The sequence below is a fragment of the Pinus tabuliformis genome, chromosome 9 (assembly GCF_031772625.1).
Source record: "Pinus tabuliformis cultivar Carrire ecotype Pingquan chromosome 9, CPIR1, whole genome shotgun sequence".
Classification (NCBI taxonomy): domain Eukaryota; kingdom Viridiplantae; phylum Streptophyta; class Pinopsida; order Pinales; family Pinaceae; genus Pinus; species Pinus tabuliformis.
Window position 1 is genome coordinate 1,272,184,890 of NC_142307.1, and position 16,790 is coordinate 1,272,201,679.

The window sequence follows — 16,790 nt, forward strand, 5'->3', positions numbered from 1 at the left end:
TTTTGGTAATTTTTAAGATAAAAAAATTTATACTATAAAATCTGGGCGAATTATTTTCCAAAAAAATAAAAATTGGCAATTTTTTTTTTTAAAAGCATGTAAAATTACCGCGCGAATACTAGCACCTAAAATTTTCCTTAACCATGTACTTTTATTTTCATGTTGCCATTAGTTATCTCTACCACAGTCTCAGGTTATGTATTTGTAGTAATGAGTAATATGAATTACATAGCGAGTACACTTTGGATAATTAGAAAATAAGATAATTCTAAAATAAATGACATATTAGCACTTGACATCAACATTATTAAAGACCCTACAATGGAATATAAATATTTTATTAGAAATCACTTGTGATAATTTTTGTACCAAATTATTCTTCCCAAAGAATCTTCATTAGTATATCTCCATGTTTACCTTTGTCAATGTCTTGGCCATTACCGTGTAATTGAATACGCATAGTTATGCAAGCTTTGTAACTACCCTAGTTAAATGCTAATAGTTCTGCAAACCAAGAACAACCCTAGCAATTTTTTAAGGATTCATCTAGAGTAGCATTAGCCAGCTTAAAAGGATTTCATTACGATTGAAGAGTACATTAAATATATTAATATCACAATCGAAGCAACTCATTAAAATTATTTCAATAGAGAGGTTCGATTTATTATAGTAAAAATATTAATATTAAAAAATAATATAATATAATATAATATTCAACATAGTATTTTTGTTATGGTCTTGAAAGATCAAAACATATAACTAGTGCCAGAGGTTTAGCGAACGATAAATCTTGTTTTCCATAATGGAAAAATATTGTTGTTGTCAACCTTGCTTTCCATACAAGCAACCTACCAAATAAAACAGGAGCTATTTGAGTATTTAAAGTTAACATTCTTGTTTTGATATAGAGTCTAGCAATTTTGGGCCATGGACCATGGTACTGATTCGATAAAATCAGTTTGGCACGAAGGCATATTAGTTTGGAAGCAATTGACTAATGCATTATGGGTTTGGAAAAAGTTGTCATATTCTCATTAAACTCGCTATATTGATCTTATTGACATGCATCATTTCACTGTCAAATTCCAATGCGGACAAATAAATGAACTAATGTTGTAGAAAATTCGACAAAATTCAGGAACAATTGTTCCACATAATTTTCATTGCAAAGGAAATTATAATGTTATTTTTAATCCCATTCTACGAAACCCAGTGTGGCAGGTGACTGGTGGTTTGGAAAGGGAGATGGAAAATCGGAGTCGGCTCTTCAAAAAAAAAAGGCGTACCAAATTTCCTAGAGCTCCAGATAGACAAACAATTTTGAAATGGCGCGATGATTGAATCAATCAATACCACATAAATGTGAAGCGGTGCATAAATCTCAATACATATAAATGGTTTGGTTATTTTTCAATGGGTTTATGCATTTAAAGTTATCATATTGATGATCCATGTCGCTTAAAAGCCAAAGAGCAAACTCCAAATTTCCATAATACAATCATGTGAGCCAATCGGGGTATTACAAATATCGAACTCTTCTCCATCCCGAGAAATCCCTGGCTACGGTTTGATCTTGCGACATCTCTGCAAAAAGAAACTCATTAACATGAATATAACAAAAGACAAAATAACACAATATATAAGCTCCCTGCTAGGGAAAAACCCCTCCAAGAAGGAAACCCATAAAATTTTTCTTCTTATAGAATCATATTGAAGTGAGATATCCAAGACCCATGACCACGAAGACTCCAACCTTATAAATGCCAAATCAAACCCTCCTTACACACACCAAATCTATCAATAACAAGAAATAAACAATATGAACAACATAAAAAATGATCCTTTAGCCAGAGATATATGAAGGCAAAACTTCCACAAATTTGAGCTTGAGAGAAACCCTTAAACGCATTGCAACTTGTGAGTAGTGACTTTTTGGGACCACAAAATTGGTTTGTTTTGCTACGATTAGTACATTGGAACTTGCTATAACTTATAGTCCTACATATAGAGAGATCAGAGGAAAAGAAATAAAATTAGATCTAGATATGACACTCTTGTTGTGAGTACATGCAAGGTGTGGGGATAGATTAACCTTGAAACAATTTTGAATGTAATGCTCCAACAAAGAAACATTAGGTTGAGCAATAATGGGGTGAGCCATATCTAATGGGGTTAATGAAGAAACATGGATTGATTCCTCAAATAGACAAACACATGAATGATAAATAAAAAAACTTGATTGCACAAATAGATGGACGGAAAATCAAAATGCTCAATTACAAGGCCTTTCCATTTGTAATTTTTTTACAAATAACTATATTATGAAGGGGAAATGCACAAGATGATCGTTGAGAAATAAATCTTAGTCATCAATTCTTGTATTTGACTAAGAATATTCCCTAGCCTCAAATCTAAATCCTACACCTAATTTTTCTCCATAACATAATTAAATATTTGCATGCCTATTCCAAAATAGATACGCCTATCAATGTAATTAAATAACTAGTAAAGACATCAATCCATAATAAACATCAAAACACTAACTTTATCATACATCTCAAGTTGCTAAAATTAAAAATATCATAAGTATCATCTAAATTATAACTTTATTTAAAATAATAATAATTATTATTAATGATAAAAAAAATTAAATATATAAGTTAAACATCTATACATTTAAAAAAATGGGTACTATAACTTATAGATGAAATAGTATTTTTCAACGGAATAAGGTTATACAATTTCAAGCAAGATAGTGAGTTTCTATTGTTTAAAATACATTTTTGAATGCATAAATGGATTTCACACCCTAAAAAATCCTAGGGCACTTGAATTCTACAAATTAAATGACTTAAAGATCAGTTTTTAAAAATATCTATCATATTTTGGTTAAAATTAACTAGAAAATGTGTCGTGAAAAAGACCATTTCGTCTATTAGTTAAACTACATCTTAAAAATATATATAACAAACTTTAAATAGATTTTGTTACAATATTATGGGGAAATACCATGGCTTATCAATACCACATGCCCAAAAAAACATAACTGATTTCATATGACACTTGTTCGTATGAGATTTTTTAATTAATTAATTTAATTAAAAGGGGAAAAATGCATAACTACTTTGGGAATAAATCTTAGTGTTTGACTTGTGTATACTTCTAAGAATATTCTAGAATGAATCCATGGAAGTTAAATCTTACCATCAACGTAATAATTATTAACAATTAGATTAAAATTCTAGAATTTTTATTCCAAAATAGACATGACTATCGACATGAATTTTTTTTGTATACATTATTATCATCATAATATCACAAAATTGTATTTAATTTTGGATTTAAGATAAATTGAATATTTAACCATATAATTTATTGAGATTGTCTACTTACTTTATGTTTTTTATTTTTTTGTCAAAATTTGGTGCAACAATTTTTTGTTACATCTTGAATTTTATTTATTTTTTGGTTTGAAATGCATTTTTGAATGCATAAATGGATTCAACACCCTCGAAACCCAAGGGGCATTCAGATTCTATAGCGCTTCAATTAAAACGTATGAGTATAACAAATATTTTCCATATTTTGGGTCAATTTGACTAAAAAATATGCCCAAAAATGCTTCAAAATTAGAACAATTAGACTACAACCAATTTATTTAGTTAAGAGAATATCTTTAAAAAACATTAAGCTACGAGTTATTTTTGTTGGATTAAATATGTTAAATCCATGTAACTAAGAATCTCTTAAATAATACAAGAAAACAATCCACCTACAATAACCAATACATATAATGATTAATATGAAATATTAGGTACACACAAGTAGGAGTTAATATCTCCAATACCGTCTTTTAACTAGTACTTGTCTTGATATTTGTGTGATAAAGTATAGATTAACATCTCTAGTCATTTTGAAATTGTGTAGACCAAACTCCATCAAGGTGTCTTGTGACCCTTGTAAAGGTGTAGCTCCAAGTTCAATTCTCGAGTTCCAAGATTCCACCTCGTTAAAATTGTGTTGTCATTGATGGCAAATGGAAAAGCCTGGAAAAGGTGACTGCAAGATGAGCAGAATTGGAGTAGATGTTTTGAAGGTATTTCCTGAGTAGGAGATCACCTCAAACATAGGTGGAACCCAAGCATATGGATAGAGCTCTAAACGATCTTTCTAGTGGTATAAGGAAGTTCGAAAATGGCCTTCTAGATCGTGAGATATGGTCAGTTAAAGAATAGGTAACTCTAAACTCAAAGAAGGCAGAGTCAAATATGGTGGAGGTGCTTTGGAATCAGCCTTAGTTAGATTTAAGTTTGGCAAACAACCAAAAGTAGCTAAGTAGCCAGTGGAATAGTTGGTGGAGGTGTTGGCTAAAATGCAGGAAACTTTAGTGGCGGATCATGCGCCACACATCCCCACTGACACATCATCGAGAGTGCACGAGGGTCTAACTTATCTACCATTAACACATAGGGGGGCACACAATGGGTGGTGTTTCCCAAACTATAGATCAATAGATCAACAACTAAGATTGACTTCGCACCACCTCCCCCCCCCCCCTCTAAACCACAAACAACCAAGGGTGGGGCCATGCAAACCACCAATAGAAACCAACCATGTGGCGCAAAAATGGGCTAACAGAGGTGATAGAAGGGAAAGTTAACTATAAAACCTTTTAGATGGTGAATTGGGCCCACATGTCCCCATGACGAATCAAAGGTTAGTCCTGATGGGTCTACATATACGACTGTTAACAAACCCTAAGGGTGTCGGAATGGGTAGCTATTCCAAACTACTGATTGATAAATCAATGGAAAAGAAGCATTCTAGGACCCCTCCCCCCAACTCGCCCTCCATTTCACAAACCATGCTATAGGGGTGTTGAAACTGGTAGTATTGTCTGCAATAGTTTTTGAGACAGGTTGGGTAATGTGGCGAATGGAGAAGAGGAGTACAATGTGGTTGAAACCCTTAGAATTTTATAAAATAAAATGGTGTAAAACCAAGGCTTGGGACCTCTTCTCTTTCCTCTCTAACCGAAGTACATGTGGAAGAATATGATTAGCCCATGTACAGAGGTGGCAGTAAAGGTGGATGATGAGGTCAGTAGTGACGAGACCAATCGAAGGAGGACACGTGTTAGCCATTTTTATACTTTTCAGGTACACAAATGGGCCATTTTTGGGTGACACATGGACCACTCACATATGGACACGTGACACGGGTGATGTGAGCATGAATTGATCATGTTCGCTCGACCTCAAAAGGATTGAGCAAGGTGTAAAGGAAGACTTATAGGTTGACTAGGCATAAGGAAAATGTGGTTGGTGTGAGTGACAAGTAGGCCCAAGTGTGCATTTTATTGGGCATAGTTGTAGCAGGCGAAGACCACCAAGACACATAGAAGGAGTTTAAGGAACATAGAGGAAATTTTCGGGATGACAAATTCAGGACACATCAACAGTCCAACTAGGCAACCAATGACCAATAACTGGAAAGGAAATGTGGCCCCATGGTAAAACCCCTCTCACAAGGATTATCCTGGAGGAATATAAAAGGGCACAGGTTAGGAGTGTCGAGATAAAGGTGTCAAGGGATCAACATAAGTGCTAAGACAGGGTGCTATGTGTCGAGGAGATAGAGGGTGTGGAAGATTTCATAAAGGAAATAAGCCCTTGAGACTTAAAAGGCAAAGAGGACATAATTAAGTGCCTAAAGACTAAGGAGTAGGTCATGAAAGTTGGTCTTATGGGCGGATAAGAGACAAAGCACCAATGTACATGTTCCTAGAGGAAACATTAGCTATGTGAAGAGATTAGGACACAATTCGATTAGTGAAGCCAAAGTTAGAGACTGCTAAAAATAGAAAACCTCAGTTAAATCGTGTAAAAGAGCAATAATAGTTAAAATTAGCAGTTTAACTCATAGTTTTAGTTATAAATAATAGATCAAAGCCTAATAGCTCGATGACAAGATTTAGAAGACTGAAATGAATAAGACAAAGGTAAAATAGATTAAAGACTCGTGCAAGGCTTCAAGTTAACTAAAAAGTTACAAAAGCCAAAATTATCAACCAATTTTCTTTATAAGAAGAATTGGTTGAGCAGGTTGGATAGATTTTAGATTTTGGTGTGAGAATTTTTTAACAAGGTCTGAGTAGGAGTAAATTGATGTTGCTGATGTGTTCAATAATCAAAGATTGTTGAATGTGTTATGGTGAAGTGATTGGAGAGATAAATTAATTTATTTTTGAGTTTACGTTCATGGTTCTAGTGCGAAAATGGATGAAAAATGAATCATTAATGTCAAGTAAGTTGTAGCTTGTATATCAGGGGTTGTATCTCCTTCTAGTAGGTGTTGGTAAATATTTAGGGTTGTAGTTCCATTTAGTTGTATTTTCTAAATCGTCGAGTTGTAGCCAGAGAAATTTGTAACAACAAGTTGTAGCTTTCCTTGTGAAGGAATTGAAGAACATTTTGAAGAATTTTTGTGTTCCTTGTGTTACTAATATTATTTCTTATAATTCTCATATGTATTGATTGTTGAAGCTTTTATGGTGTCCTAATATTGTTATAACTAAAATAAATTTTAAAATTCCTACAATACTGATTCACCTCCCCTCTCAGTATTGTCCTGGTTTCTAACACTCCCCAACTCCTAAATCACGAATCTCCAGAAGTCATTCACTGAACTACAATCCACATACTATCTCATAACCTCACTAGTAGATTGCAAGCCACAAGCAAGTCTCTACAACTAATCAGAGATCCTTCCTAAGACCCAAAATTTCCAAACTAAATGGACAACCATTCATGTTAAGTTGTACTTCCACTTGGTCCCTTGAAGATACAATCGCTTCAAACCACTAAATCAATTCCCTATTTGTAATTACTTAACTACTAGTCATTATATGAAATGATTGATATCCTAGTAATTATAAGGGCCTAATTCCATCTACCAAATACTCACTAGTTCTGTAGGAAAAAGATATAAATACTAAATATATTTGAGTTAGTCCTATAACATGACCAATGTGATGTAATTTTAGAAATTCATCATTATTCATTACAAGAAAAATATAAATGTAATATATTAACAAAATCTCTAGACACTAAATATAACTATACCCCCAAAATTCCTAGTTAGCCTTCAAACACTTTGAATAATACATAAGATTCCAAAACAAGCATGGCACCTTTAAAGAACTCATTGAGAACTAGTGTTGTGAGTCTCGCCATAACAAACTAACTATAAGACATGAGAACCTAGAATATGCTCTCCCTTTTCACACCCTTGAACATTCCAAATCCAATAATGTATCCTACATCCACAATTTAGTGGATTATAGTCATACATGATATTTACATGTTTTCGAGGTGCAAGGTTGTTCTCTAGCATAATCAAATTCCCTCGAAGTGCACTATCCTATAGGGAATCTACTTACTAGCAACAATTAGTGTCATGGCTTATTTAGATGGGTCAACATCGTGGGAACCCATTATATTGAATGATATTTTCCATGGTTGAGAGTCTAGTCCTTTGTCCAAATAAAATCATTCTCGTATGGGATCTTGTCTCTAGTAGAATGGCGTGACTGTTGGTACTCCAAAGAAACTCGAATGGTATGTAGAATGGGAGGCAATAATGAAGAATACATTTTGTTAGGAACATTCTTTAGAATTTTTTTAGTATACACTATTTCCTACCAAATATTATTTATAATAACATTTTAATTTTCTTAAACATATTTTATACTACAATCGATCGTTATTTCCAAAGATCATTTAATCAATCCTTAATGAATAAGGCAATTCCAAGCAAAATCACCCAACCCAATAGCAGGAAGACAAAACCAAATTTGAAAATACACAAAGATTTTTGAGATCGTAGTGGATAACAATATGGAAATCCTTTCCAAGGATATGACCTGTTAGTAGAAGTGGGTATCCAAGAGATGTATATATGATGTAATGTATGAAGTTGAGTAGTGAACCCAAAAATCTATAGCTTGAGAACCAAATTTGCACTAGGCACTCCAAAAACACTCACAAAAAAACTAAATAATATACTCTAATATAATATTATCCCACATATTTACATAGGATTATAAATCACATTTCTTTATTCTTTGTATGTTATTATCATCGTAATATTAAATATCCATACATCAAACTTGACCTTAAGGTAGATTTAGTATCTTAACCCTACAATATATTTAGTTTAGAGGATATTTCAACCACACATTAATCTAGGAGTTATCTTAGTTGGACCAATGTTTTAAAATCCAACTAACTAGCAATCTCCTAAATAATAAAAGAAAATAACTCACATATACTAATTAATACATATGATGAGGAATATAAAATATTAGTTACAATACAAGTTTGAGTTAATATCTCCATCATATTATTATTCTTACCTACACGTGTTACATGCTATATATGTTGACATTCTTTTGCAATGTTGAATTTCTAATCTTGATAATTACTTGTGAAAATGTTTAGTGTTCATTTTAGCCTTTCTTTATTATTCATCAAGAAATTATCAATTTAACCATTCAAATACAATAAAATAGATATCAAAATGCACAAGAGACAAGTGACAACAGAGATTAGGCTAACGACTGGGGAAAAGCCCACAAAGGGAAAACCCAGCAATCCTTTCCTTATAGAATCTTTGTCAACAAAAGAAATTCAAGTCACATCTAACATGATCAATGAACCAATTTTCCAAGTTCCAAGTTAGCCCTCCATTAGATAAAAGTTGTCACCAGTCTTTTCATCGAAGTTCTACAAAATGGTTACAAGACATTGTCCAAGTCTGCTTTATGTCATAGTGTTATAGGTGCTACTACCCCCGTCCAAAAATTTTCCCATGCCTTGATTTTGGAGCCTACCTTCTGTTCATAAGAACCTATTTTCCACTTTCGTGAAGTATTCCCTTTGATTGTAAAGAATTATCCTTACATGCAGTGCTCGTGGTGACTTGATTAGGTTTTCTTGATGATGACAAATGTAACATCCAAATAAACATGTAATTAATAAACTAAATTCAAACTATGAATAGTGCTTACCTGTGCTTACTTCTGGTAGAAGTAGGCTTACCGCAACAAGGTTTTGGGGACAACTCTCCACCCAACCATAGGCTCAATTGCGCAAGGATTTGCTACAACTAGCCACCCTTGAGCCCTCAATCAATGTACTACTGCCAGTGACTCCTATGTCTTAGAACACCATTCTCCCAAGAGAATGAAAGATAGAACCTTGGAATGATGGAATGCCTCCCATCCTCCTCACCATCTAATAAATAGAACAAACATTGGATGGGAAACCACATGTACACACTCCATGTGTCTACATGCAACTTTCTTTTGATTTTTAGCTTTCTTGTTTTATTTCTTTACTTTTCTTTTGATTTTTAGCTTTCTTGTTTTATTTTCTTCTTTTTGATAGTTTTCTTGTTTTATTTCTATTTATTCTTATTTAGAGCTTTAGTATGTATATTACTATATTTATTTTTATTTTTTTTATTTATTTTCTTGTATATATTTTTAATATCATTTATTATTTAACATTTATGATTTATTATTTATTATTAAGTGATTTATTTATTATTTATATTATTATTTATTATTTTGTAGTATTTATTATTTATTATTATATTATTATTTATTATTTTTATTATTTATTATTTTATTTACTTCATGTTGCCAACACCCTCTACTGAAATAGTATAACCAACAAGCATCCAAAGTCCCCAACACCCCGAGAAATCTCAAGGAATCCCTGCCCTTTTTCCCACTTTCGTCACCAGGCATAAGCCTGACCGGTCTGTATCCTAGTCCAAGGCTGGCCCTAAGGCTTGCACCTAACTTAGACCTCATCTGACCCAAGGTAGGCATCCGGTACAGTACTCAATGACTCTCGGCATCTCGCAAGGCTGGCCCACTCCCTCCACAACTACTAAGGCACACAGCCCCAGGCATCGAAGGCCTTTACATCCCTTCTAGACTTCAGCATCCCAATCCAATAACAGGCACCTAGCCTAGAACATCAGGCACTTGGCCTCCTCAAGATGGTCCCATAGCCCTTCAAGCGCTATCCATCAAGAGATATACACAAGACAAAGGAACCACTGGCATATGTAGTGTTGATTTAGTTTTGTCCCCAACCCATATGGTGTTACTTATTCTCCCTCGTGTGTATGGGCTCGCACGAGGTCATCAAATAAACCGGCCCTCTCGGCCCATTTGTGGAGTCCTGTGAATCATCACGGACCCAACATGCAACCAATGCATTAACCATAGCATCATAGTATCATAGGAAATAATCCACATTCCAAGACTTGCATGTCATCATGAGAACATTCATCAATGTTAATCGCAACATTATGAATAATAACGAACTGCAAGCTCATGCATGTCATAAATTTGTAAGCAACTATCGCATGCTTCACCTCATGAAACACCATCATAAGTTAGATCATCAACGTATTTACGTCAAAGAGATATCATAACTTCACATAAATGAATCACATGTCAATAAACCTCATATTACAACATCATAATTCTTATGCCACATTATGCATATCATATCCATTATGAGTATTGAACATTAAATACGTATCATCACGTAGTAAATGAATATGTCAATATACCTTGACTTATGCATATCGCTATCATCGTATGGATACATTAACACTATAAGAACCATAGGTGCATCATTATCCTCCTACCATGATATCATGAAACATCGTCAATATGTTTTCATCAAGTTGTCAATTACTTTTCAATAATCATTTCCACTTCTTTCTACCAGGTAGTTGATCATTTACACCAATGGTATAATCATCTAAGTACATCGTTAAATTTCACATGAGCATCATAATCTTGGGTCTTAATCTCTCATTATATATTCTTCCTTCCCCAAGGAAATTCTGGTGAAATTCATTGTTTAATATATTTAATAATTATTCCATCATCGTCTATCTCAAAATTAAAATTCCTTGATTTACATCCATTTACCCTTTCGCTTACTGATTCCAATATTGCTATAAACATTATTTCATCATGATTTACTTTTATATCATTCTTAATTTACTTGCATGAGGATTTGTTGATCCATGTTAACTTATTTAACAATTAGCACTTCATCCACAGAAACATTTTCTTATCTCATCAAGTTTGTCAAGTTCGTATCTTAATACCATTTGATTTCTTTATCATAAAAGGCTCTTTCTTATTAAATAGTCTCATTATTTTAGATTTTGAAATAGTTGGAAACACTACTACCATCATTGTCCATGAAAAATTTAAATGTGAGGTGTTATGTGGAAACAACCTCTGTTAACTTTATGAGTGAAAATTAGTCAAGTACAGGGTACATTGGGAGGGAGCTCTGGAACTAGGGTTCTGAAAAACCCTACGACGGCGCAGTCTGCGTGACCTGCACATTCCCTGCCCCCTTCAGATCGATTGCCTGCCAAAAAGTTACAACCCTCCCTTGGTTCACCAACGCGGTAATGGAGTTTTCCCGGGGGGGCATCAAAGCCCTCCCCTTCGTCCATTCGTAAGCCACCAGCGCAACCAAGCACTCAGCCCTCTGAGCCAGTACAAGAGGATGAGGTCAACAAAGATTCTCCACTGCAAAACAAGACAAATGCGACCACGCTCCAGACAGAAGAAAGCAAAGAGATACCAGATGGGAAACCAGAGTCAGAGGAACGACCTAGGGTCACATCGAAGACATGCAAACCAGTGGCTGCTGAAAGGCCCAAGATAGAACTTCCAAGCCACAGGATCAATGGGCAAATCCAGTTTATGAAGGACCACGCACTTATTGGAAAATTTATCGGCTTCTGGCCGACGGAAAAGGCACTGCAAGGTTGGATCTCAGCCAAATGGAAGCCTAAAGGCCATGTTACCCTGCAGCTAGGACCGAAGGGGTTCTTTACTGCGATCTTTATTTGCATAGAAGATAGAAATCGAATCATGGATGAAGGACCTTACTTCTTCAACTCAGCGGGCCTGTACTTAAGAGAGTGGGTGGAAAGATTTAACCCGGACAAGGAGGACCTCAGTTGGGCTCCAGTCTGGATCAGGATGTACTCGCTTCCAGCGGAATACTGGGATGAAGATTCGCTCAAAGACATAGGAAATGGGTTGGGGGAGTTCATAAAATCAGCGGAAGAGACGAAGCTATGCAGATACACCTCCTATGCCCGTATCTGCATCTTCATGCGGCTGGATAGACCCCTCCCGGATTCGGTAAGTCTTTTCCATGAAAAATATGAATGGGTTCAACCTTTGGATTATGAACATGTTCCCTTTCGTTGTCAAAGGTGTCATGCTCTGGGACACCTCTTTAGAGACTGTCCTCTAAATGCCAAAGCCCAAAATTTTGTTCCCTCAGACAAGCCGGATCAAGACGGCTTCATCAAAGTAGCCAATCGTAAAAGAACGCACAAGAAATCCTCCACAGGGAAGAAACCCCAGCAGGACGCTGCCTCCTTTCCCTCAACAAGCAATAGTTTTGAGGTCCTTGCTAAAACCTCAGATGACCATACTCTGCATTCGACGCCCAACCCTAAGCCCTCCTCCTCCTCCACTATCCCTCATCCCTCCGGCTCCCCCTCCATATCCCGATCCCCTATCACTGCTACTGACACCCCAAAGGAGGCCAGCAAGATCTCAGATGGAAAAGCAAAAGAAATGGATGTTGACGGTGATCCCAGTCAGTCCTTAAGCCTAGAAATCATTGCAGATGAAGAAAACCAGGTACAACAAATGGATGAAGAACCTGAGAGCATTGACCTAAATGGTCTTGACATTCTGGGGCTCGAGCAGGTCTGCAAAAAAAAGGACTATGATAAGATACCAGAGCACCAGATCAGCAAATTGGAAGTCATCATATCTAGGGCCTACCAGCAACAGCAACTTGGCATCCAACCGGGCAGTCATTGGGATGGCGGCTTTCCCCCTAAAGATTCTAAAAAGCGAGGGAGAAGAACAGATCTCCAACGAACTATTGCTATAGGGAAAATCCTGGTGGATTCAGGCAGGTATGCTAAGTTAACTAAGTACTACAAGCCCTCCCCCAGTAGTGAATCATGAAACTTATTTCATGGAATATAAGAGGGCTCAATAGCCCGGGGAAACTCAGATTAATAAAAAACATGATAAAGCAGGAGCAGCCGCAGATTTTCTTTCTCCAAGAAACGAAGTGTAACAGTATCACTCTTGGGAACATTCTTTCCAAGGCATGGCCAGATTGTCACTCGCTTGCAGTGGATGCCTCAGGGGCCTCGGGCGGACTGGCTATCGCATGGAACACTCAAGCGATAGGGCTGACAGACATCCATGCTTCTCATCACATTATTCAAGCCACCTTTCACATTATAGGTACCAACATTCATGGTCATCTAACCAACGTTTATTTCCCACAGGAAGCTAGCAACAAAATCGCAGTTCTAAACACAATAGAAGCGCTCAATCTCAACAGAGTACACCCTCTTTGGATCATGGGGGGCGATTATAATATGATTACCAGGATAGAAGAAAAGCAAGGAGGGCGAGCTAGGCTGGAGCAGGAAGACGCCCACTTCAAAGAATTCATCCAAAATAATTCTCTAATTGACATGCAATTTTGCAACGGCACGCATACATGGAGTAATCAAAGAATAGGGAGGCAACAAATCGCATCCAAACTTGATAGATTCCTCATTTCTGACAATGCGGTGCACCTTGGAGGAGATCTTTCTGCATCAATTCTCCCCTACTCAGGCTCGGATCATTGGCCTATCTCCCTCCAGTGGCAAAGACCGGGTAATGTCACTAGGCGACCATTTCGCTTTGAAGCATTTTGGCTCTCCCACCCCGCTTTCAAAGACTTCATCAGATCTACTTGGACCTCCTTCCCTCAGCCAGAAGGTACAAAAATGTTTCAGTTTCAGCAAAAGCTCAAATTCCTCAAAGCCCAAATCAAGCGCTGGAACAAAGAGACATTCGACAACATCTTTCAAGCGCAGCAGGATTTAAACAAGGAAATGAAAGAGCTCCAGCAACAAATCATCACAGAGGGACACAATGAAGAGACCCTTGCTCAGGAACAACGCATTCATAATCAATTGGAGGAGAGAAGGAAGCAGGAGGAAATACTGTGGAAGCAAAAGTCCCGGATTAGATGGCTGAAAGAAGGCGAGAGGAACACCAAATTCTTCCATCGAACCACAATTCAGCGAAGAATGCACAATACCATTTCTTTCATTCAGAACCCGGAAGGGGAGAGAGTGGAAAACCATGCAGAGATTGAGCAGGAGTTCCTAAGACACTTCCAGCAGGTTCATCAAGAGCCCCATGCGGATAGGCGGCCGGCTATAGAAAAAATCATTAAAAATGTGCCTAAAATCATTACAGCAGAGCATAACGAACTCCTTCTGCACCCAACTACGCAACAGGAGGTGGATGCAGCTATGAACCAGCTCAAGGAGGGCAAAGCCCCTGGCCCGGATGGCTTTACCACTACATTCTTCCACACTTTCTGGGAGTTGATAAAAGAAGAGGTCTGGCTCGTGGTGGAGGAATCACGCACTCTTCATTGGCTTTTGCCCTCACTCAACTCTACCTTCATTGCGTTGGTCCCTAAAGAAGAGACCACTAGAACCCCAGACAAATTTCGTCCAATTGCACTCTGTAATGTAATATACAAAGTGATATCCAAGGTCATCGCCAACAGGTTAAAGCCGCTACTGCCCATGCTCATCTCGCCGGAACAATCGGGCTACGTGGAAGGAAGACAGATTCTGGATGGCATCATCCTCACACATGAAATCATACACTCCCTCAAGCATTCCAAACAAGCAGGTATGATTCTCAAGCTCGACCTCTCAAAAGCTTTTGATAAGCTCAACTGGACTTATATACAAAAAATGTTAACAGCTTTTGGTTTCTCGCCTATGTGGGTGCGATGGGTTATGAGCCTTATCTCTTCAACTTTTTTCTCCATCCTCATAAATGGCATCCCTTCCCATCCTTTCAGCCCTTCTAGAGGAATCAGGCAAGGAGATCCTCTATCCCCTTTCCTTTTTGTGCTAATGGCAGAAGGCCTGGGTCGCCACATCAAGCAAGCCCTCCTCTCCCAGCAACTCAAAGGTTTATCCATTCACAATTTGCCAGCTATCTCTCATCAAAAATTCGTGGATGACAATATGCTCTTTGGGTACCCTTCAGTTCAGGAAGCTTCTCTTTTCAAATCCCTATTGAATGACTTCTCTGAGGCATCAGGCACCAGTATCAATAAGGCTAAATCGCAAATCTTCTTCTTCCACACTCCCCCTGTCACCCAATTTGCCATTGCTCGAATCCTGGGCTTCTCCATAGACTCTCTTCCTTCTAAATACCTCGGAGCCCCCCTCATTGATTCGGCCCTAAAGCATGCTTCTTGGCGTATGCTCCTTGAGAAGCTTGAATCTCGCCTAAATCTCTGGACTCATAGAACCCTGAACATTGCTAGTCGTTTGGTGCTAATCAAAGCTGTCCTTCAGGCTATGCCGCTCTACCTATTCTCAATCTTGGCTGCGCCCAAATGGGTTATCAAAAAAATAAAGGCCCTTCAGCGCAACTTCCTTTGGGGCGCAACAGGAACTAATCGCAAATGGGCCTTGGTAAGATGGACCACAGTTTGTAAGCCTAAAGAAAAAGGGGGCATAGGTTTAAGGGACCCCAGTCACAGCAACACAATCATGTGCGCGAAAATTTGGTGGCAATGGCTAACGGCTCCCAACAAGCCTTGGGCAACCATTTGGACCGCTAAATACGCCAACCATAGACCGCAGGAAGACCTGATCAGATACACACCCACTGTAAAAGGTTCTCTTATATGGAGCGCCGCTAAACAACATTACCTAATGATCCAGCAACATAGTTTCTGGGAAGTGAGAAACGGTCGATCAGCGCGGTTCTGGATGGATGCATGGAATCAGCTACCGAAGCTCTACAACACACTTGAACAGCCTCCAAACCACTACAGGGAAGGGCAGCTACAGGAAGAGGTATGGCAGAATTGGATTCAGGAGACAGAACAGGGGTATAGACAATGGAAGCACAGTAATAGAATAATTGAGAACGCGGATCACCAAACTCAGCAGCATCTGGAGAGGGAGCTCCAAAATCGAAGAATCAGATACTTAGAGGACAAGGACATTCTTCGATGGGGCTACTCACCCAGGGGATCCTTTACCACAAAAGAGGCCTACAAAATCATTTGCACGGATCCGGAGCCCCTGGATCCCATCTGGAGTAGAATATGGTCTTCAGGCATTTGGCCCAAAGTCTCCCTTTTCCTTTGGCTGGTCGGGCACCGGAAAATCCTCACTTGGGACAATCTCAGACGTAGGAACTTTCATGGACCCTCAATGTGCGTCAACTGCAAATCCCAGGAGGAAACTATCCAGCACCTCCTTGATTCTTGCTCTCTTGCCAATCAATTGTGGGAGAAGGCTAGCTTTCGGTGTCAAAGAAAATGCAGAAGGTCGGAAGACATCCTCGACTCCTTGCGCCAGTGGCAACAGAACCCTTACAAAAGTGAAATTCTCAACCATTTATGGAGAATAATTCCTGGTCTCCTCCTCTGGACTATCTGGAAAGAGAGGAATAAGCGCATATTTAAGGATCAAAGCACTCCGCAGGAGATCATATGGGGCAACTTCTGCCATAACCTCAAAGAGACCTTGGCGCTTCGCAGCTGGGCTCAGGACGACTTTCCCTCCACCGCAAATGAGAAGGCCATTTGGGCAAA